Source organism: Leptodactylus fuscus, chromosome 1 (genome assembly GCF_031893055.1).
Source record: "Leptodactylus fuscus isolate aLepFus1 chromosome 1, aLepFus1.hap2, whole genome shotgun sequence".
Lineage (NCBI taxonomy): Eukaryota > Metazoa > Chordata > Amphibia > Anura > Leptodactylidae > Leptodactylus > Leptodactylus fuscus.
The window spans coordinates 185,363,281-185,385,642 of record NC_134265.1 but is presented as its reverse complement, the minus strand read 5'-3'; the positions used below and the strand labels follow the sequence as shown (position 1 = coordinate 185,385,642).

The 22,362-nt window shown below is 40.1% G+C and overlaps 1 protein-coding gene across 3 annotated transcripts in view; it reads left to right on the top strand.

The window, feature by feature from the left end:
- The first annotated feature begins 5,590 nt into the window (after positions 1-5,590).
- The window catches only part of FRMPD1 (FERM and PDZ domain containing 1), a 158,240-nt gene continuing 141,468 nt past the window's right edge, over positions 5,591-22,362 (top strand). For 2 of the 3 annotated variants that reach the window (XM_075280413.1, XM_075280412.1), the window contains exon 1: positions 5,591-5,820. The gene's annotated coding sequence lies outside the window, so the exon portion shown is untranslated. The remainder of the gene's footprint in view (positions 5,821-22,362) is intronic. The other variant, XM_075280414.1, reaches the window with a different exon arrangement.

Below are 22,362 nucleotides of genomic sequence, written 5' to 3'. Positions count from 1 at the left end.
AATGACCCTAAACACACATCCAGTGCTACAGCATAATGGTTTATATTAAGGGATATTCATGTGTTAGAATGGCCCAGTTAAAGTACAGACATAAATCCCATTGAGCATTTGTGGCAAAACATGAAAATTGTTGTTCAGACACTCTCCATCCAGCCTGGCTGAGCTTGAGCTATTTTGCAAGGGGAATGTGCAAAAATCTTAGTCTATAGATGCGCAAAGGTGGTAGAGACATACCCCAGAAGACTTGCAGCGAAAGAGGTCTCTACAAAGTACTGATATAGGAAGGCTGAATACTTCTGCATGTCACACTTTTCAGATTTTTATTTCATTAAAATTTTGTAAACCATGTATCATTTTCCTTCCACTTCACAATTATATGCTACTTTATGTTGGTCAATCTCTTAAAGGGGTTCTATCATTGTCAAAATGTGTTTTGAGATACTGATATGTCTGAATAGCCTTTAAAAAGGCTATTCAGGTGCTGCCACTAGTTTTTCAAAAGACCCCCCCCCCCCCATTTTTCTTAAATATTGGTAAAACCAATATGCTAATGATGCTCACAGTGCACCCTGGGCCTTCCCCAGGGCCAGCGAGCACCCCCTGCGTCATACTTCTTTCACGCCCCCTCTGTGGCTTGTGCTGCGTTATGCCCTCCTCCTCGTTTGCTGTAACCACATCCATCCTCCATCCAGTCTCGCTCCTATGCTTTCAAATCCGGGGCATGCGCAGTAACACTCCATTCTGAGCGCTACTGCGCATGCCCGAGCGCCATTTTCTTGTGGCTCACTATAGAACAGCATACTGAGCAGTCTGTCCTACATAGCAAAGAGACCATACTTAAATATAATCAGTAAATACCTTATTGGATTGATGAGTGCCATAGTTGTTTCTCTACACGCTGAGTCATATTCCGAATTTTTATTTTTCAATGAGAAGAAACACTTGAAAAAAAACAAAAAAAGGTATAGTACTCATAGTATCCTTCGTTTTTCCCCTATTTAGGATATACTCTTTATTTATGGGAACAACTCCCCCTTCTATCCAATAGCAGAGTCAGGCTGAGAGGGAATTTAGTAATATGTAAAGTGTTGGTCAAAAGTATTGGCCCCCCCTGCAATTCTGTCAGATAATACTCAGTTTCTTCCAGTAAATGATTGCAAGCACAAACTCTTTGGTATTAATATCTTCATTTATTTTGCTTGCAATGAAAAAACACAAAAGAGAATGAAAAAAAGTCAAATCATTTTACATTTTACACAAAACTCCAAAAATGGGCTGGACAAAAGTATTGGCCCCCTCAGCCTAATACTTGGTAGCACAACCTTTAGACAAAATAACTGCGAACAACCACTTCCGGTAACCAGCAATGAGTTTCTTACAATGCTCTGCTGGAATTTTAGACCATTCTTCTTTGGCAAACTGCTCCAGGTCCCTGAGATGTGAAGGGGGCCTTCTCCAAACTGCCATTTTGAGATCTCTCCACAGGTGTTCTATGGGATTCAGCTCTGGACTCACTGCTGGCCACTTTAGAAGTCTCCAGTGCTTTCTCTCAAACCATTTTCTAGTGGTTTTTGAAGTGTGTTTTGGGTCATTGTCTTGCTGGAAGACCCATGACCTCTGAGGGAGACCCAGCTTTCTCACACTGGGCCCTACATTATGCTGCAAAATTTGTTGGTAGTCTTCAGACTTCATAATGCCATACACACGGTCAAGCAGTCCAGTGCCAAAGGCAGCAAAGCAACCCCAAAACATCAGGGAACCTCCGCCATGTTTGATTGTAGGGACCGTGTTATTTTCTTTGAAAGCCTTTTTTTTCCCCTGTAAACTCTACAGTATGTTGATGCCTTTTCCCAAAAAGCTCTACTTTTGTCTCATCTGACCAGAGAACATTCTTCCAAAACGTTTTTGGCTTTCTCAGGTAAGTTTTGGCAAACTCCAGCCTGGCTTTTTTATGTCTCTGAGTAAGAAGTGGAGTCTTCCTGGGTATTCTACCATACAGTCCCTTTTCATTCAGACGCCGACGGATAGTACGGGTTGACACTGTTGTACCCTCGGACTGCAGGGCAGCTTGAATTTGTTTGGATGTTAGTTGAGGTTCTTCATCCACCATCCGCACAATCTTGAGTTGAAATCTCTCGTCAATTTTTCTTTTCCGTCCACATCTAGGGAGGTTAGCCACAGTGCCATGGGCTTTAAACTTCTTGATCACACTGCGCACGGTAGACACAGGAACATTCAGGTCTTTGGAGATGGACTTGTAGCCTTGAGATTGCTCATGCTTCCTCACAATTTTGCTTCTCAAGTCATCAGACAGTTCTTTGGTCTTCTTTCTTTTCTCCATGCTCAATGTGGTTCACACAAGGACACAGGACAGAAGTTGAGTCAACTTTAATCCATTTCAACTGGCTGCAAGTGTGATTTAGTTATTGCCACCACCTGTTAGGTGCCTCAGGTAAGTAACAGGTGCTGTTAATTACACAAATTAGAGAAGCATCACATGATTTTTCAAACAGTGCCAATACTTTTGTCCACCCCCTTTTTTATGTTTGCTGTGGAATTATATCCAATTTGACTTTTTGACAATTCTTTTTGTGGTTTTCCATTGAAGACAAATTAAATGAAGATAATAACAAAGAATTTGTGATTGCCATCATTTTCTGGAAGAAAATGAGTATTATCTGACAGAATTGCAGGGGTGCCAATACTTTTGGCCAACACTGTACATTTAGAAGTCCTACAATGTCATAAGTAAAATACAAAACACCAATGATCTCAAGTTTGTTTTTCATTTCTGACAATATATTTTTATTGAGTGTTCGAGTACAGAAGCCTTCCTGCTAGAATTGACTTTTGCTTCTATAATTGACAATGATGGCTCCAGAAATGTAACTGCCTGGCTCAATAAAGAAAACATTACCTGTTTGTCTAACCTTGCCTGTACATAGCTTCTTTGTAATTTGCTGCATGTGAGCTGTATTCAGAAGTGTAATGGTGGTTACATCATTGTGTCTTTTTTATTGTAAGCATTGGGTAATTTTTGGGTTGCATGTATTAATCCATAAACGATATCTCAAATAAAACAAAAAGTTGAATGGGTATAGTGCTAAAGCAAATTCATACACAGTCATCCATATACCACATCAATACAAAAAGAGTCATGAAAAACAAAATAAACCGCTGAAAGCAAAATTGTTTGTATAAAGAATAACGGAAGTAATGAAAACTGTAAGTGTCTCTTAGTCCTAGCATTGACAGTCTAGATTTAAAACATATACAGTGGGTACGTAAAATATTTAGACCCCTTTAAATTTTTCTCTTTGTTTCATTGCAGCCACCTGCTAAAAGTGAAAAAGTTCATTTTATTTCTCATTAATGTACACTGAGCACCCCGTCTTGACAGAAAAAAACAGAAATGTGAATATTTTTGCAAATTTATTAAAAAAGAAAAACTGAAATATCACATGGTCATATTCAAACCCTTTGCTGTGACACTCATATTTAACTCACATACTTCCCATCTCCTTCTGATTCTCCTTGAGATGGTTCTGCTCTTTCATTGGAGTCCAACTGAGTTTAATTAAACTGATTGGACCTGATTAGGAAAGGCACACACCTATCTATATAAGACCTCACAGCTGCAGGGACCCAGCTTCCGGCTATGTACTCTATTGTTTTAGCCTCCGCTAGTTTCCCAGCTCTCTGGCTCGGTATGCTTCGGGGTCCTGGTTTTTGCTTTTGAAAGTATCCTAGCCGGCAGATACCTTGTCCCGTTGGAGTCACATGGGATTTACTCATTTTTCACATGGGAGCTTTTCGTCTGTTCTCTTGGAGTATGCCAGATTGTATAATGTTTGAGAGGGAGTCCTGAGGGTGCTTAGCTAAGTTATCCAAGGTTCTCCTTCACTCTTACTGGCCTTCTCCCTGCTTCACCCCTAGGACCTCCCTCGTCGTTCCTCTTGTAAATCTTCCCTCCGCCATATGTTCAACGTTGTCAGGTCCTCTGTCCCAGCGCTGTTGCATTCTTCTAACCCCCCCCCCCCCCATTTCTCAATTTTTTTAGATTTGTGGAGTGGAGGATGTCGGAGTCGTGGAGGATGCCGACGGTTCCTTATGGGAGCGTCCCCCCCTTACGCGTCCCCCCTCCCTTCCCCTTTTTTTTTCTGTTTTTTTTTTTTCTTTCTCCTCCTTCTTTCTCTCTCTTCCCCTCCTTCTTTCCTTTTGCTCTGCTTCCCCTCCCTTTCTTGCTATGAGTTTCATATTTTGGTCTTTGTTTGTCCCTGATTTGTTCTGTCTCGCCCGTATGGACGAATTTCACTTGTCCACTGTTTGCTTATTTGTAATTGCATGTTTATAAATAAAGAATTTCTTAAAAAAAAAAAAAAAAAAAAAGACCTCACAGCTCACAGTGCATGTCAGAGAAATGAGAATCATGAGGTCAAAGGAACTGCCCATGGAGCTCAGAGACAGAATTGTGGCACCCCCTGTATGTGGGTGGAGCAGCTCGCAGTGAAGGGACGCTCCGTCTACATTTACAAGTACACGAACGTCGGGGACTGGCTGCTGTGCCAGCAAAATAGGTCTCCCCAATCTTGGCACGTGTTTGGGGAACTTTCCCCGCGGCACACTGGTTGAAAATCACTGGTTTAATACACCGCTAGAAAGCCAACAGTGCGCTGAATTCAGCTTTCAAGTTATGTGCCCCTGGTGAAGAGCTATCATTGCCGGTACCGTAGCTCTTCACTGTCAGAAGGGCATTTCTAACAGTCAGTCAGGAACGCCCTTCCTTACAGCAGCGTCAGGTGGCAGGTAAGATCCTGAAAGGTCCCTATATCTCCCTAGGTTACAATTTACGTAACACCTTAGCTGTGTGATGGCTTCTTCTGTTAACCTCTTCTTGTCCTATCAGGGAGGAGCCTTCAAGCACAGGTTGGACCTGGGCCTCATTAAAAGCCTATAAAAGGTTGGCAAGTTTTCACTTCTGAGCAGTTCCTGGAGAGAGAGAGGAAGAGCTGGATTCTATCCTAACTGCAAACTGGTGAAAGTCCAATCTAAACTGTTGCCTTTATTATGCTCTGTGTTGACTGTGTGGCTGAAACAAACCACAAGTACAGTTAGGGTATTCGCTGTATAGTTAGTAGCTCAGACGAGCAGGATTTCTGTTATTGTTTTGCCTGAAGTTAAAGCTTATTTTGTTTTGCCATTTTTGTCAGTCCTGTTTCTGACTGTTTGGGTCCGCTACTGCTACCACTGAGCCTATCCTCCCACACTACCGTATATGTACCGTAAATATATTTCTTATCTACATTTGGTATTGCTTTGATATAACAACCTTTCCCTCCTGCCTCCCTGCTTTGACCCAGTAAGTGGAATGAATTATAAGTCTGTCTTACAAAATGAAGCTGATACATAACCTTATTTAATTCCATCCATATTTATATACAGCTATAGGTGGGAAATATTAGACTCCTAGTCATTAAAATACATGTAACTAGATGTGGAAAGGACAGTACATTTGGGAAGGTGTGTCTGCCCTCAGCTCCTACAGACAGGACATGCTCAGAGGGATGTCAGCTGGGTGGAGTTACCGGGACGTTCCCTTTCAAGCATCTTTGCTCAGCAGCTGCGAGAGCTCAGTAGAAAACAGCAGTCACTTGTACTGTATCTGTATACCTTCTATTACTTAGGGGGACCTGGAGACCTCTGTGGCTACTGCTCTCCTACATATCGGTGTCTCCTGTATGTGGACACAAGGCAGTCAGTGGTAACACTGCTCAGAGTAGAGCATGCTCTGCATCGTGTACTGGGGAGCTCTCCAGCAAGGTAACATGCTAATTCTTCTTTATTACATATTTACTGTACATAAGTATATGAGATCTAAAGCGTCACTATATGTACTTCATCTACAGGCATAGAAATTGTCATTTGGTACAACTTATCACAATATCAAAATGTAGAATATGCAGACTGTAGGGAAACCTTCTGCAAGAAGACTGTTATTACAATGCTGGAGGAATACAGAACCAAAGAGTTAAATGACAAATTCAGTTCTGCTACATCTGCTCTTGAGGTTTTCTCTGTTGTGTCATGTTTCAAGGCTTCGTAGGTTTAGTGCTGAGCCCTTTCCCAGCTTCAGTGCTAATTGAAGTCAGTAGTTTGACAATGGCTGATGATGAAATCATGCATGTATATAGAGTGCTCATCCACATAGGACTGTCTAGTGGAATTAATGTAAGGCTGGCCTCCCACTGTGATGTGCAAGCATAGTCTCATAATAAGCTAAACAACGAAAAGTCTAATTATTACTAAATATACTATATTAATAGAGCCAAACGTCTGGTGTGCAGATGTCCTCTTATTCCATGGTTGATCCATTAACCCTTTTAGTTATAGGGAAGCGGACCATCATACGTCTCGTGGGAATCCTACAGTAAACATCATATTCTTCTTAATCACTTTATTACAGTTTAGGAAATGTAATAGGTAGTTGAACACAGTTTATCCTAGATCTTGTGATTCTTCCTCCTGTAGTGCCATATATATGTGTTTAGTTCCTTAGAATGCATACTAGCTTTTTGTGGCAATTCATAAAGATGTATGTTCCCTTATGCTGGAGGGCGAATGAATAAAATGTAGCAGGAAGAGATGGACAAAAATTATTAGAATAAAATCACATAACTTTAGATCTACTGTTAACCTGACTTGAGGAACAATTTGCATAAAGAGGCCCTCAACAAGGCTGTATACATTGTGTTATATGTGTAAATTAATAATGTCAGTATTTTTATTGATGCGTATGACAGGAAAAAGCTAAGGTGGTTGATACATGGCATATATCTCATACACCATGTAAATACATTGTGCATGTTGGTACAGTATTGTGACATTCTGCAAGTTTAATAGAAACTACACACTTTATATAGTATATATATTGTCTTGCACATAAGTGGAGTTGACAGTAAGTTGAAATTTTTGTATGCCATGTATTGCAATGCCAGGCTTTATACTTATCTACTCTGTAAGCAATATTTACTTATCATATATTATTAGACAAAGTTATGGGCAGAATAATACCAGCATTACAATGAACAACATGAGACAGATACAAGACCACTCTGACATGGTGATAGGTAACATTTATTAATGCAGTTACGTCAGTCTGTACTGCAAAGAATGGGATCGGAACTAAATCCTATATGTGATGGCCCAAAGACAAAGAATTACAGCCTAGCAGTGAATAGCCGACACCATATACCGTGCCCATAGGTGTTTGTTAGGGCACATGTTAGCTGAGGAATTCTGACTAGCCCACCAGTGTGCCAATATTAAGAAATTTCCTTCAAGGTATCTGACTAATTCCGTGGTTTCTGTAACTCATATTCAGTTCAGTGATGAGTGATCTCTACTTGTTCTTCAAGACTACAAAATAAACCATTCTTGAGACCAATGGAGTTCTAGTATTTTGACCTTACTGTTATATGGTGTAATACCGACCAGTTATGTGAAGCTGGATGAAGAAGGAAAAGGCACTTTAAATGAATCATTGTACATATTGTAATACAAAGGCAGCGTGTAGTTTATTAGCATAGAAGTGCAGGTCTCTACTATAGCCATATGAATACTGCAGTAGATCTGCTGAAGGGGTAAGGCTCACAGTTTATACAAGTAAAGAACAAGTCACAATAAGATGCCCCAATTATTATCTTTCTTGGATAGAACTTGTAAAGTTTCTGACTCTCCAGTAGTTTAGAAGAGGTGGCGACGTGTCAGATATCTGTGCTATTACGTATTAACACCTCTGAGCTGTCATCGGACACTTGTGTGTTTTATCTGTTAACCATTTCATAGCAGAGCACAATAACGTATCTGTCAATAACACATAATTCTATATACGTAACTTTATATATCAGAATGGTGAATGGCTTCTTATTAGTGACATGCACAAAATGTGTTTGCCACATATTTTTTCTAGAGCACAGTATTTGTTTAATGGTAGGAGGGTACAACCCAGTATACAAATATCCTGTGGTTGACCTTGTATTTACTGTAGTGTAGGTTCATGTCTAAACTTCATTGTGTCATCATTACAATCAAACAGTTGACACTAGTTACAATGGTTTTGTTAAGCAGAGGAGTATTTCACAGCCCGAAATAAGAACATTTTCACCTCTAGGAAAACCGCAATGGAAAATGGCTATGTATCAAACTAGTGGTTGCATAATATATGCCTTACTATAACCATTAATTGTACATGTGAGAATGCAATGGTACCAGCATATAATCTATATTAAATATTGAGTAACTTTGCAATTGCGTAGTCTTTTACATTATATTTTACTGTAGGTATTAGGCAGTAATGCTACAGATTATATTGCTGTGACTGCAAGGTAAACCTGGTAATGCTCACGCCCCTATCTAAAGTACATATCTTAGTAAAATCCTCATTGGTTTATAAGTGGCTGAATTTTCAGGAACGTCTTTTACTGATCACAAAAAATAGAACATTATATTACAATAATTCTAATAATTTATAAATTGTTAATATAAAATCATACATATACTAAGAATCCTAATAATAAGTAAGTTTGTTGCAATTTCGGCTAGTGATATTTTGGCATTTCCTACATATGCAGACATGAATTATGAAACAGGAGTAAAGCTTTTCACTTGTCATTAAAAGGAATATAGATAACACATGTTTAATAAGTGATATGATCATTAACCCCTTACCGCCGAAGACTTTCTTACGGGCTTTGTTTTCACGGAGTTTACTCTGCAGCCAAAATGATATGTCACCTGTAGTCTATGGCTTTGGTATTCCAAGGACACCAAATTTACATAGTATTCTTTTACATTTTAACCCCTTAAAAAATCCAAAACTTAATTTGTACTTTTTCGTTATACAATTTTGGGGATAGTCTCATGTTTTTATCCCTTTTTGTTAAAAATTTTGTTGAAAGTGAAACCGACCCAGTCCCATTGGCTATTTTTCTTTTACTTTGGAGGCCACAGCATAGTGGGTATTGTAGATATAGGATACAAAAAATGCCATGAAAAAGTTCCACAGAACATAATGCTTCCTCCACCAGACTGTGTTCTTCCAACAATGATTGCATGGTGTTTGTTGATATTCCTCGCTGATCTGTTGTGTTAGACACATGTCTGATAGTCTACTGGTTCATTTACTGGTTTTCAGAATGGGAGGCTTTTTTTCAGCCCTGAAATTTCACACCAAATTCTTCACCATTTTCCTCTGTATGAATGGACCCTTATATGGTGATCTGCTCCAGTGTAGAATGATGGTCAGTCCTTGCACAGCTTCATAGCCAACTTTCCCCTCTCAAATCAATGTGGTGAGCATCATGGGGTGGAAGTGATGATATGGCTCCCATTTCCTTGATCTCTACATCATTGAGTCTGTCTGAGATTACATGAAGTGACAAAAGCAAGCTTATAGCCACAGAAGATGTATGGCTAGTTTTCCAAGATGTTTGAAACAATCTTCAAAAACTGTGTACAAGTGTATCTAGAAGAACGCATGCTGTTTTGAAGGCAAAAGAGGGTCACACATCCAAATATTTCTTTTTTGTTCATTCACTTAGTTTTGTTAATTGACAAAAGTAAAAGTAAACATTACTATTTTTAGAAGCATTTGTACTCCTTCTAATATTTTTTTGCGCATTGCTGTATATGTTTTAATTGACAAACGTTGCATAAGACCATGAAATTGTAGTACATGTGACTGTAAAATAAGAATATAAGCAACTTTGTAATATATGTTATCAGACAAACTGCCTTCACTTGTCATACTTCATTTCCCCTCCAATACTTCCTAAACTGTACAGCAAATGTTCTGTCTAATTAGAGAGAAGGCCTCTCACCGCAGCTTGATATAGGCAGAGTCTCTCAAAGTCAATGGGGGAAATCTCAGTATTCAATGGGGCAAGAGAATAAAGACAATGGAAGACCTGTGCAGTTCAAAATGCCTTTGAGAGGGTAGATTTATATTCTTGGCATCCAGATGTCACGCCTTTAATATGAGGGGGAGAGCCAATCATCAGGAGTTCTATGGCAAGCGCTAACAGGGCAGGTGACAAAGGACAGCCTTGCCATATGTGGCAGCGGATGTAGATATGAGTCGGGGAATCTGTAGGGAGTTTTATTTTTCTCCCAAATTTATTTTTATTGAAATTTTTAGTATAGACAAGAAATTTACAGCAACAACTTGAACTTATAGAACTAATCTGTAGGGAGTTTTAGAAATGTTATAGGGTCACAGTAGAGGGTATGTATGGCTCTTTGAAAGTGACTGTTCAAGCCCATAAATTTTAAACCATGAGCAAAGTAGCCTTTGAGAGGCTGTCACGTTCGTGTCTAAGTCCAGACCCAGATTCCGGACTGCAGATTGCACCGCTAAGGAAACAGGGGAAGGAGACTATCTCTGACACTACGGTGGCTAGCTAGGCCCTGCCTATGGGTGGTGGTCAGCTGCCCCCAAGCTAGCCTTGGCCCCGACAACTCCTGGCTCTCTAGCACGAAGACCTAGCCGACAGATAGGGCAAGAGCTACAAGAGAGATAGGGACTGGGGATTCTAAGGTGGTCACCCCTGCAGAAACCAAGGTGCAGCTGCAGACAAGCAAACAGGATGGGAAGTGCTGGACAACAGACACGCAGCACAACACAATACAAAACAAGAGAATGAGGAGAGGGACAGTGGAGAGGTGAGGAAAGGGACAGTGGAGAGGTGAGGAAAGGGTTAACACAGGACTGGGGCAAAATAAACTGGAACCCACCTCAAACAACCAGAAAGTGCCAAGCAAACAGAAGTGAAAGACAGGGCAGAGTAGAATTGTGGAGGGACAAAACCAAACTCACACACAAACAACACTCAAACTCCTTCCTAGACCGTTGCAGCACAAGCAAAACACTCCTCCTCCCAGGGCCACAAATTTTAGGTTGGGACCACAAAAACCAGCAATTAGTGGAGCCAGCCCTCTTCCTTATAAAGGCCCCAGAATCCTCCCATAGGTTGATGGCAATAATTAACACCTGTGGTTCGATTCCTGAAACCTCAAGTATGCTCAGAGGACTGACACCAAATACCAAAACCGATGGTCCAGTGGCAAAGAAACCACCAGCAGAACACAGGAGCCCGGATCAAATCCCCAACTGAAACACACACCAACATATACAGTACAAATAATAAGGTCATGACGCTATCAAAGGCCTTCTCAATATCTAAGGCCAACAATGAGAGGGGTTTAGGAGTGGTGCACTTTAAAAGAAGTTTGTCACTCAAACCCAGCATATCAACCTAGCACTGCTGATAGATAGATAGATTAGGATCATCTGAATCAAACTGTGTTTAACCCTTGTGAATTAGCGCCTCCATTGTCAATATATTGCTGCTTTTGTCAATATGCGTATGAGATCTTTGGAGCAACGATGGCATTACGGGATACCTTTTTGGAGCTGTGGTACTGGGCAAGGAATCAGTATGCATATTGACAAAAAACAGCCTTATCTCGGCAACGCACACACCGATTCACGAGATCAAAAAACTGTTTGGTTCTGGTGACCCTTATCTATCTATCTATCTATCTATGGTTTGATATGCTGGTTTCTGGTGGCTGATCTCCTTTAAAGAATCACTGTCATTTCTTTACACTTTGGTTCTGTTGAGATGGAATTTGGGGCTTTTATTGGTTTTAGTGTTTGAAGAAAACATTTTACATAGAATATATGTGTCATTGAATAAATAAGTAGATGAAATTCACATATAATAATGTTTATGTAGAAGACAAATTTTAAGGTTTAGAACACCAATTGGGCTTCTGATGCTAGAAGCAAGATGTCTTGTATCCTTTAATTTTTGCAAAGTGCTTGTGAACGGTGAGCTCTGGCTCCCTGGCAACAGTCAGTGTGGTTTCAGCTGTTACCAGGAGAGGAGGAATTCTGGTGACATCACCTTTATGCCAGCAAGGCTTCGTTTTTGTTTTGCTCTTTTTGTTGGTCAGTGGCTGTGCTGACTCTTTGCTTCGATGTTGGCTGTCGTATAATTTGTACTAACAACACATATTAAACAGTTACTTTATGTTGTAAGTTGAGCTCAATAATGTTAGAATTTATCACTAAACTGGTAAATATAGATTTCAGCTATCCTGTCATATTTTTTATAGCTCCTTTTAGCAGTTTGCATTAAAAAAATCAAAGCTGTTATTTTTTCACCTTCATCACACATAAATTCTCAAATTCTTCATGAATAGTTATCTCACATGTATTAGATTCAGTCTCTTTGAAATACCAGTCCGTTTCAATTATACTTATAGGGGAATTGTTGGTGTTTCCTTAGGTATATTATTATATTATATACTGTATATGTATTGACATGCTTTCCAAAAATGTGATGGTTTTGGAAATTGTGGATGGGATTCACTTTATATTTCCCATTCCTTTTGTAGCCACTCCAGGCTTTGGCTCAAAAAAACTGCAGCAAAAAATACTGCATTTCTGAAAGTTTTGGCTATGGTGGTAAAAATGCTGCACTTTACAGTACTTGCATAGTGGATGGGATTCTGGGTAATCCTAGCCACACATTGCAGAACAAAAACTGTGTTTTCAAAAAAGGAAGTGTTTTTGAAAATCACAGCATGTCCATTATACCTGGCATTGGCATTTTCCATGTAGATATAATAGGGGCAGAAAGTCTGCACAGAAAAACTCTCTGGACTTTCTGTGAAAAGACTTTGGAAAAAAACGTGATTATGTCATTAAGGCCAAGAACACTTGTAGCAGGCCACTGTTAAAAAAAAAATGTGTGGGAAAAGCCATGGTGGAAACGCATCACTATTATTTCCCACATCGATTTTCCCAGAAAGACCGAAGTGAACTCCTCTGTGGACTTTCTGCTTCCATTATACCTATAATGAAACTGACGGCATTGTCGTAGGTATAATTGACATGCTGCAATTTACAAAAACACAATGGTTTTGGAGATTGCAGTTTTTCCGCAGTGCGTATTTTTCTGCAATGTGTGGATGGGATTCGCTAGACTATACAACGCTGCTGTCAAACCTTGACGCCACGTGAGGCCCCGGCCTTAATCTCATTTTTACATTGTGTAAAAACAGGCTTAGGGAGCCTTCACACGGAGTTTACGCTCCGCTCATTCTGAACGTAAACTCGTTCAGAATGAACAGCGTTATAACAGATCCCATTGACTTCAATAGATGCCGGCATACGGGCACTACCCATTGAAATCAATGGGAGGATTTTTTACCTATTGCTTTCAATGTGATACGCGCGTATCACATTGAAAGCAATAGGTAAAAAGCCTCCCATTGATTTCAATGGGGAGCGTGCATATGCCGGCACCCATTCAAGTTAATGGGATCATGGGATCTGTTTTTTACGCCGCTCACTCTGAACAAGTTTTACGTTCCGAATGGGCGAGCGTAAACTCCGTGTGAAGGCTCCCTTAAAACAGCTGATGAAAAATGCAGTAAAAAAAAAACACAGCTGAATTTCTACAGTGTAAAATGGTAAAATGCATTTAAAAACGCAGGTACAAAGGTGTGTTTTTGCATTTTGTTATCTGCTACATCTTTGCTACAATTTTGCAGTTTTAGCTGTGCTTCCACAATATGTCACCTTTGGTTTTAATTGTTTTCCAATACCTACAGCATGAGAATCTCATGCCACTGTCCCATCCAATTCATGAGCCATGAGCAGTGGACATCAATTATATATATATTTTTAAAATCTTGGGTGGCAGTTTAATAATGAAAGTAAGGCCAGTGCCCCATGGGCCATAAACACCGCGCTTTGCCCGTGGTGGAAATGCCGCTGGAAAAATCACGGCATTTTACAGTCAAGGCACAGTGGATGGGATTCTAGCGAATCCCATGCTCACTTTGTGGTAAAAACCGCAGTGCAGACATGCCGCGATTTCCAAGCCTGGCGCGATATTGGAAATCTCAGCATGTCATTTATACCTACGGAAACACCGGTGGTTTCCCCATAGGTATAGTTGAAACAAAAAGTCTGCAGAGGAAACCTAGAGTGCTGTGGGAAAAGCTGCGATGCGTTGCTACCGTGGTTTTTGCAACAGTGTCTTTTTGTTGCCTCGTGGGGTTTAACCTAAATGACCTCAAACAAAATCTTGAGCTTGTAAAATTTCACTAGTTCCTATTATCTCACATCATATCTTGAGCATAATCTATAGCTGAGCACATCAAATAAAATATTATATAGCCCTAGTTTTTTGTTCCTGTAATTGATTGAGAGTTTTTTTCACTGTTTTTTTTCGCTGGTAGAAAATAGAAGAATGCTCTTAAGCAAAAGTTTTCTTCTTTGTTTAGCATTGTGCAATCTCATACTCTTTGGATATGACTTTATTTTTAATGGAATGCTCTAGAAATTCCTTTAAAAGTTACATTACATCTGGTGTCCTCCAAGTATGTTCTATCAAAGTAAGCAAGGACAAACACTCGGCGTGCCTGGCAAATAATGTGATTAATAGCCAAAAGAACAAATTGTCAGATTGTATCAGTAAAATGGATTTAGCTTTTAGTATTAAAATAATATGAAATTGAGGTCATTGTTGGACGAAGATGTAAGCAATACAACTACATCTATCTTCATAAATGAGTGCTATGTGCTGTGCTTTGAAACCTCCAAAGCACCAAAATCTTGTCTGACTGTGAGATGGCGATAGAAACCCTAATTTCTGCAAATATAAAGAATATGTATAATGCAGAATAACAATGTTAACGCCAACTGAAAGCGTCCGTCTTCATTTACATGAGAATATATAACCCCATAGGGAATAATATTTAATAATCACAAGTAATAATCTTAAAGTGAATTTGTTACATGAAAAATGCAGTGCAGTCGCCAGCCAGCATATTGTGTCTGCCTTCAATAGACCTCCATGTTATAAAAAAAAAATAATAAAAAAAAATTGTTGCTGTCGGTCTGGAATCCCGGATGGAGAAAAAGTCCGGCAAGTCCGACTTTTTTCTCTGCTTGTAAGGGTCAGTGCACACTGAGTTTTATGGCGCTGATTTTGACTCTGAATCTGCCTCAAAATCAGCCTCCAAAAAAAGCCTCCCAATAGAATCCAGCCTTACTTCGAGCTTCTCTTATATGTTTTTCAAACCTTGTCTCTTATACCTGATAATTTCTGTTGTTCATCCCACCAATTCCGCTTGTAAAATTACATTTCCCAGGAACACCAAGTGTCTAAAATATGGTAAACTATTAACATGCATGACCAATATTTATTTTTAATGTTTATTTGTTGTTGTAATGGATTTGTGTTGATGCACACTAAGCTGTAGCCATGATGCAGTCATGTAACACTTGCTGAATGCAGGAGAGAGCAAGAAAGCATTAACACATTGGGTTTCCTCTGCCACATTCTGGCCCACCATACTAAAGATGGGGAACCTGCTAATGTACGGTTTCTCTGCACATGGAGTGACCAAGATTACATAGCAATAAAGGGTGAACATACTGTAGTGTGCATGGTCATCCACCAAGCAAAGAATTATTGGTGGACGTGTTCAGTAAAAACTAAAGATAAATGGGCAGTTAGGGTGATATTGTTACAGGGTTTGGTGATTAACAATAATAATAATATTAATAATGCATTTTATTTATATCGTGAACGTGAGTGTGAACAGAGGAGGGTTCGTTATACGGCTTCTAGTTATGTACAGAGGGGTTTACATTAGGAATTGTGCTAGGCCTGTCTGAAAAGATGTGTCTTTAGTTTGCGCTTAAAGTTGTAGAAATTGGGGGTTAATCTGATTGTCCGGGGTAGAGCATTCCAGAGAAGTGGTGCAGCTTGGGAGAAGTCTTGTATACGAGCATGGGAGGTTCTGATAATAGAGGATGTAAGTGTTAGGTCATTGAATGAGCAGAGAGCACGGGTTGGGCGGTAGACAGAGATGAGGGAAGAATTGTATGGAGGTGCGGCATTATGGAGAGCCTTGTGGATGAGAGTGATAACTTTATATTTTATTCTATAATGAATAGGCAGCCAATGTAGTGACTGACACAAACTTGAGGCATCGCTGTAGCATCTAGATTGATAGATGAGCCTGGCCGCTGCATTCAGAATAGATTAAACCACATTTGGCCAGCAGGCCAAACTACCACATACACGACAGAATAGTTATAAAAATATATAAATTTTATTTAGAAAAGTACATAAATAATAATAATAGATTGGAGGTAAACAATGCATCAGCTATGGATGCAATGACATACAACTAGGCTTTCATAAGGAAATATGCTTTGCATTTATAGTCAATACAATATTCAGTGAAAAGAGTTCCTCACCACATAAGAATGGGCATCATTAGCTATATACAGATGGATGAAGATCCAAATCATTAGCACTTCTTACTAGAGGGCCAATACATTTATATTTGATATTGTAGACAAAAGAAAACATATGAGCAACATTGAGCTTTTACCTGTAAGTATGTCATGCATCAGAACGCGCGTAAGTATGTCATGCATCAGGGGCGCGTTCTGATGCATGACATACTTACAGGTAAAAGCTCAATGTTGCTCATATGTTTTCTTTTGTCTACAATATCAAATATAAATGTATTGGCCCTCTAGTAAGAAGTGCTAATGATTTGGATCTTCATCCATCTGTATATAGCTAATGATGCCCATTCTTATGTGGTGAGGAACTCTTTTCACTGAATATTGTATTGACTATAAATGCAAAGCATATTTCCTTATGAAAGCCTAGTTGTATGTCATTGCATCCATAGCTGATGCATTGTTTACCTCCAATCTATTATTATTATTTATGTACTTTTCTAAATAAAATTTATATATTTTTATAACTATTCTGTCGTGTATGTGGTAGTTTGGCCTGCTGGCCAAATGTGGTTTATTCAATAGTACTACCCAGCATTGCCCTATATTTTTTGTGCTACGTATTCAGAATAGATTGTAGAGGGGAGAGTTTAGTGAGAGAAAGATTGTGTCTGTTAATATTGATTATTTAAATTATAGAAGACATTGAGGCCCGGTTCAAATCTGTGCATGGGTTTCCGTTCGGGAAGTCCACTTGAGGACCTTCCGAATAAAAACCTAATCAGCATAAATAAGGCGGTTAACTAAGGAAACCCTCAGACCCCATAGCCTATAATGGGGTTTGTGTGGTTTCTGACGCACGAAAAATACGGAGAGAAAAGTGTGGTTTGCAGGACTTTTCTCTTGCATTTTTCAATCGGAGAGGGGAACAGAATGGCCTGAACACAGATATGAACCGGGCCTGAGACACCAAAGTGATCTCTAGAATACTCCTTGACGGTATTACCTTAGCACAGGCCCTAGAAACTGCTCTACTTCTTTGCCATAATTTGAATACCAGCTCTGACACTTAAAAGAGTTTTCAGGGATTACAATATTGATGACATATTGTTATGTTAGAAGCAGGATCTGGCTGATAACAGAAAGCAGTAAAACTTACTGCTTAAATCTAATAAAGTGCTGCGATATGAGCCCGGACTGCCAAATGCCTTCACCAGTGCCAGCTGCAAAGTCAGATGGACTTTAGAATCCAAGTTATCACTACCCAAAACCGAACAAGAATTAAATGCTCCACTAACTAAAACCAGAATCTACAATTAACTTACAGGGCAGATCTGAAACAGGAGAATAAATGTCCAGACAAATGGTCAGTACCAGAAAGTAGAATTAGAAGACAAAATGTATATCCAATCTAAATCCAAAGTTCATTCCTGAGGGGTCATGTCAGAGGCCGCATCAAGAGACAAATAACTAGAAACAAGCCAAGATTTTGAATAAAGATGTCCAATATACAAACGATCAGGGTTCAGAGCCAAACTAGAGTACTAAATTAGCAGGCACTTGATTTTTTAAGGGTTTTTCTATGCCTCCTCATCTGCTAATTGGACTAGTCCAGGGAACTTCTGATGCTGCAGTCGCATGATAACCTTAAAGGAATAGCAGCTGAATTGAGATTCCTGACATGTATCCTCAGGATAGACCATCAATATTAGCTCGGTAAAGTTCGACACCTGAGTTGTTTTTTTTAAAAATGTCTGTTAGAGCTACTGATGGAGTAATAAATGCACCCATATACTTTTTAGCGTACTTTGAGTGATTTCTGGGTGTCTCTGGGGACTGCTGGTATTCTCTGCTTATGTTTATCTGCTGCTGCTTCCTGCAATGTAATTTTCTCACAAATCCTCTCACCTTACTCCCCCTCTTTCCTTTTTCCCCACTCCTTCCTCTCTCCTCCCCTCCCATACACTCCCTCCCTGTCTCTCTAGTTATCCCACCCTTCCCTACCTACTCAGCCCAACCCCTGACCCATATTATATACTTACCCTTCCACACTTCCTCCGGTATGATGTCCCCTCCTTTTGTACTGCTCCTTCTCAACAGCAATGATCAATCTCTTCTATATGTGGAAGTGCAATAGAGGTGAATTACTGGTGGTGGCGCACACAGTGTAAAAGAGCGCGCACAGACAGCATCATTACAGAAGGAGGAGCCTAAATTAAGTGAATGAGGGGGGAGTAGTAGTGCCGATCTGTTTCCGGAAATGGGGAAATGGATTGTCACTGGACAATCAGAAAATGTCCCTGTGGTGGACACATGACTGCCCCAGGGATATGAGTAAATATAATTTTTTTTTTTATGATTGATGTTATTTAGAAAGTAGGAGGGTGTTTAGAGTAGTGTAGAGATTTCAAGTTATTCCAGACAACCCCTTTAATTACTGCTGTGGATAATCCTGTATCCTTCAATCTTGACCTTGGCTGAAAGATGTAATTTTCTCAGATCCGGACAAAAAAAACTTCTCTGAATTAACAGGTCTGGATATTGAGGAAGAGGCCAATGCTCGTTTGAACTTTGAAACTATAGAGGAAGCCAGGTCCTCTGGGCCAGAAAGGTGATTATAGCATCACTAATGGACCTTCCAACAAGATCTTTTAAAGGTATTTCTGAATGATCTGGAAAGACATAGAAAAACTTGTGTCTTGATCTCATGGAGAACGCATCCACTGCATACAGGTGATCGTGAGGATTCAGGGAATGAAACCATTATTGTATTTGGTTGCCTTCAAATCTATTCGTGGCATTCCACACCTATCTGTTAGGAGATGAAAGTAATTGCGATTTAGCTCCAATTCCGATGGCCTGAGTGTTGTCTGACTCAGAAGATCCGCTCTGGTATTCAGAGATCCTCTTATATGCAGAGCTTTTAAATCCAGCAGGGCAGATTCTGCCAGTTGAGAAATCTTTCTGTACTCTGTCATCAGTACCCTGCTTAATGTTCCACACTTCTTGTTGAAATAGTAGGCCACAAACTAGGTTGTCTGTCTGAATTTGCCCTGACTTAGTCTGAAAAATAGGAGCACCATTCTGACCGCTTCCATCTCTCAAAAATACGCACCATACTCCTTGTGCACAGGAGGTTAGTAAATGGGTACTCCAGCCTCTCATGGAAGCAGCTGTAAATAAGAATATTGACTTCTTGAAATGAAGACTTTTTCTTTTTTCCAAGTTCTGCGAATTGAGCCCAAGTCTGTTCTTGTTGTCTGATCAATACTTATTTTTCTACGCATCCTCCTCAAATCTCTGTTCCAATGGCAGAGCATATAACTAGATAAGTTTCTGGAAGTAAGTTGGATTTCTCCCAGTTTATCTGGAATCCAAATTTCCTTAGTAGGGTGGTAAATACTTGAAGGTGATTCTGCAAAAGAGGTGATGATAGAGGGACTATTAGCCCATCGTCAAGATATGGAAAAACTTGAATGGCCTGCAAACATAGGGCTGCTACTGCTACTACTGCCACTTTGGTGAAGACTCTTGGAGAAGAAGTCAGTCCAAAAGGGAAAGCCTTGAATTGGTAGTGTCTGACTGGTCCTAGATACTCTACTGCTATTCTTAAGAATTGTCTTGAATCTGGATGGATCAGTTTGTGCAAATCAGCATCTTTTAGATCCAAATATGCTAGAACTTGGCTTCTTTGTAAGGCTGCTGTGGCTGTCCTTATTTTTTCCATCCTGAAGTGAATCTTCTTCACATACCGATTGAAGGATCTGAGATCTATGATCACCCTCCAAGATCCTCCTGCTTTTGGCACTGGAAAGATTCTCAAGTAAGTCTTGCAATCTTCTTCTTCCTTTGGAACTTCTTCTATAGCTCCTTTTGCCAGAAACTTCTGTATAAGGGTAAAACGTGAGGATTCTGTCAATTAGTTAGAAGAAAATAATCTCTTGGTCTGCGATGGATCTCTATGACACAGCCCTTCTCTATGAGGTCCAGGACCCACTTACCTGAATTGATCCTTTACTAGGCTGGGAAGAATTTCTGCAAAGATCCTCTATCTTGATGACTCCTGTTTGCCCACCTACCCAAGCAGGAATCTTCTTGCTTCTTCTTAGTAGTTCTGAAGTAGTAGTTCTGAACCTCTGATAGGGTCTGTCAGAGACTTAAAGGGGCTCTGTCAGCAAAATTATGCTGATAGAGCCCCACGTATGCGTGAAAGGCCATTCAGTCATTGCTAATGTTATATTAAACTACCCCCCCCCCCCCCCGTTTTAAAATAATACCCTAAAAAAGAATATGATAATCATAACTTATTGTGCACACTGGGCGGGCATGCACGGTCCGACATCATCTTTAGCCACGCCTACATCTTCTTTCTTCTTGCAGCAATGTCCTCGGGTCCCATCTTCCTCGTCTTCTTCTTCCGGCGTCATTGCTTGTAATCCGGTGCCGGCGCAGTAGCAGGGGAACAGTAGCAGGGGAACTGAGCATATTGATCATGCTCAGTTCCTCTGCTACTGTTCCCCTGCTACTCCTCGGGTCCCGTCTTCCTCATCTTCTTCTTCGGGCGTCATTGCTTGTAATCCCGTGCCGGCTACTGTTCCCCTGCTACTGCGCTGGCGCGAGATTACAAGCAATGATGCCGGAAGAAGAAGACAAGGAAAAGGGACCTGAGGACATCGCTGCAAGAAGAATGAAGATGTAGGCGTGGCTAAAGATGACGTCGGACTGTGCATGCCCGCCCAGCGTGCACGATAAGGTATGATTATCGTATTCTTTTTTAGGGTATTATTTTAAAATGGGGGGTAGTTTAATATAACATTAGCAATGCCTGAATGGCCTTTATAAAGGCTATTCACGCATATGTGGGGCTCTATCAGCATAATTTTGCTGATAAAGCCCCTTTAAAACTCCTGTTAGCTTGAGGAAAAAAGAGATTTTGCCTTCTTATGGGCTTCTAAAAACTGATCTAGCTTATCACCAAAAAGTCTTCCAGGTTCAAAAGGAATTGAGAACAAATTATACTTAGAAGTTGCTTCTTCCGCCCAGAGCTTCATCCAGATGTCCTGTCAAGCTGTGTTGGTGACCGCTAAATGTTTTGCAGGAATTCTTAAGGTATCTAAGGAAAGTCTGCAGCCAGTTTAAGACTAAGGCTCCATGTTGCGGAAAAGCTGCTTTTTTTGTTGCAGATTTTGCTGTTTTTTTGAGTCAAAACTAGGAGTGAATTGAGAAGAAGGGAGCACTATAAGTACTTTATATATATTTCCCATTCCTTTTATATCCATTCTTGGCTTTGACTCAAAAAACCACAGTAAAATCTGCAACAAAAAAAGCTGTTTTTCAGCAACGTGGGCGTTAGCCTAAGGGAGCTTTCACACGGAGTTTATGCTCCGCTCATTCTTAACGGAAACTCGTTCAGAGTGAGCGGCATAAAAAACAGATCCCATTGACTTAAATGGGTGCCGGCATACGAGCGTATCACATTGAAGGCAATAGGTAAAAAAGCCTCCCATTGATTTCAATGGGTAGCGCACATATGCCAGCACCCATTCAAGTCAATGGGATCTGTTTTTTACGCCGCTCACTCTGAACGAGTTTACGTTCAGAATGAGTGGAGCGTAACCTCCGTGTGAAGGTTCCCTAAGAGAGTAAAGTTGCTCGAACAATTCTGGGAATTCCGTCTTAGATATCCCTTCCCAGCTGGTTTAACCACAAGCTTAAAAGCTCTTGAGACAGGAACTGCTTCCATATCAGCTTTAAATAAAGCTGTTAGGGATATATAAGATTTTTTTCAAGAAATTATCAGCTTTGAGATCCATCCAGTCTTTAAGATGATATGTATTGTTTGCTGTAAAAAAATAATTTTCCAGATAGGTGTGCCACTGCCATTTATACACTGACTGGCTCTTCCCAGGGCTCACACTCCCCAGGGTCTAATTTATACACAGTTTTAAATCTGGAATCAAGCTCATATTTTCTGGCTATAAACTTCCATCCCTTCTCCATAATAGATTTCATTATTGGATGCC